The sequence below is a fragment of the Pteropus vampyrus genome, unplaced genomic scaffold, assembly GCF_000151845.1.
Source record: "Pteropus vampyrus isolate Shadow unplaced genomic scaffold, Pvam_2.0 Scaffold7, whole genome shotgun sequence".
In the NCBI taxonomy this organism is placed as follows: Eukaryota; Metazoa; Chordata; class Mammalia; order Chiroptera; family Pteropodidae; genus Pteropus; species Pteropus vampyrus.
In genome coordinates this window covers 16,407,782-16,410,227 of record NW_011888788.1, presented here as the reverse complement: position 1 = coordinate 16,410,227, position 2,446 = coordinate 16,407,782, and positions in this window count along the sequence as shown.

Below are 2,446 nucleotides of genomic sequence, written 5' to 3'. Positions count from 1 at the left end.
TTTTTTTTTTTGAGAAATCAGCTGCCGGTCTTATGGATGTTCCCTTTTTAGTAACTATCTATTTTTCTCTTGCTGCTTTTAATATTCTTTCTTTGTATTTAACCTTTGGCATTTTAATTATGATATGTCTTGGTATGGGCCTCTTCAGATCCCTGATTTTTGGAATTCTCTGATCTTCCTGGGGTTTTATGTCCATTTTCTTCACTGGGTTAGGGAAGTTTTCCATCATTATCTCTTCAAACAGCTGTTCGACATCTTGATTTTCTTCAGGTATGCTGATCAGAGAAATATTTGGACCCTTAATAGTGTCCCATGTGCTCCTTAAATTATTTTTATAGTCTTGGCATCTTATCTCTTGCCATTCTGATTGAGTGTCCTTGGCTTTCCCATCTTCTAGATAGGGCATTTAATCCTTTTCTTTATTCACTTTGTTTATTTCCTTGTTTATTCCATTTAATATACTTCTCATCTCAGATAATGTGTTCTTCATTTCAGACTGGTTCCCTTTTATAATTACCATTTCCATTTTTATGTTTTTTTATCTCTTTGTTGAAGTTCTCACTGAATTTATCTACACTTCTCAAAAGTTTGTTGCGCATCTTTATAACCAGTGTTTTGAACTCTGCATCTGTTAGATTACTTGACTCCATTATATCTGGATCTTTGTTCTGTTCTCTCTTATGGTTTCTGCTTCTCTGTCTTCCCATTTTGGCTGCCTTTCTGTGTCTGTTTCTATGTACTAAGCAAAGCTCCTAAGTCTCCCGGTCTTATTAGTGTGGATTTGTCAAGTAGGTGTCCAGTGGCACAGTCCTGAGAAGGGTTCAGCTGCAGGCCAAATTTAGCCCAAGCCTGTGCCCCTCCGGGGCCACCTGTTAAGATTCAGCAAGCAATCCACAGATGCTATGCTTATAGTTGCCTCAAAAGGCCACAACAGAAACCCAGGCCAGCTGCCAACAGTGTGAGTCTAGGCACTGCTCAGCAAGGAGCACCTGACTCACTGAGGATATACCTGGATGTGGCTTGAGTGGGGCTGTGAGTTGGGAGAGGTGGGGTTTCAGGGAATCCTCTGTGCGGAGTGACCTCTGTTATCCAGTTTGATGATGTCACAGCTATGGCTGTGCTGTGTCAGGCACACTGGTAGGGGAAGGGCTCAACAGGGAACAATGGATACTTCCAGCACTTCTGTACAGAGTGAGTCTTGCCTCTGCCCTCACTCTGACAATGTCTCCCTGTAAGTCCCTTGTGCCCCCTGCATGCAGCCAAATGGGCACTGGAGTTTAGAGCGAGCAGGTCCATCACCACGAAAATCTGTTGGCAGACGCGGCCCCTTTAAGAAGCTTCTGCTGCTCCCACTGCCACAGCCTCCGTCTCAGCCACTCGTGACTGGGCAGCCCTGAGTCCTCGCCCCGTCCTACCTTCTGCCATTGCAGGGTGATTTCTTGGATTTCTCCCTAGTTGTATGGCTTGTTCAGCTAGATCCCAGTGGATTTTTCCTTGCTACTTGTTCCTGGTTTCCATCACAACTTTGATTTGGTGGCCAGAGGAATGAACAGAGCCTCTATTATCTACGCTATTTCCCCTGCCTCTTCATTCAGTTTTATACTCATTGAGCTTCAGAATGTAGCTCAGAAATGTAAGTACAGAAAGTTAATACAAAATGTAGGTAACTGAAAGATGTGTTTTTAAGGCCTCAGTATGTACATATTGCTAAATGTATTCAGAAAGATTATTTAACTCTAAACTTTCTCACTCTATGCTTACACCTTAAGTTAACTGAATATATAACAATGAGTAGTGTTCCCCAAAGCGTATGAGAAAAGGAATCTAGTTAAATAACTTTAGGAGCTCTGGGTTAAATTGAGCTAAGCCAACTGCATTTCTCTGACCATCTTAGAGCCTTTTTGTATATGCCTCATCTCTCAATTTCTCTAAGCATGAAAACTTTTTTTTTTTTTTTTGCAAGATAGTCCACGGGCCTTGTATCCCTCAAATACTTTGAGAAATGATGCTCTATATGTGTGTGTGTGTGTGTGTGTGTGTGTGTGTGTGTGTGTGTGTGTGTGTGTACAGGCCACTACTGATCTTTAATAAGCTTTGGCTGTATGTACTCAGGTTTCAAAGAACAGGATTTGGTCAAAACCATGAATCTAAGTCCATAATTGTTATTACATGGGTTTACATGGCAAATCCCATGCTCTAAAACATAACCCCAAACAGTCAAAGCCCACTAGAACGTGATTTGCTTGTGAAGCAGGTACAGGACTTCCTAGATCCAGCGCAATGAAAGAGGCCTATTATATTTCATCCCCTAATATGACATTTGAGAAAAATTCTGGCAGATTTCTGTTTAAAGCCACAGACTATATTGTCTCCTAAAGCAAAAGACAGGAAGTTGACAGAAGGTACATGTTGCAAAGAGTTGAATGGTAATAATTCCCTCTGGGAG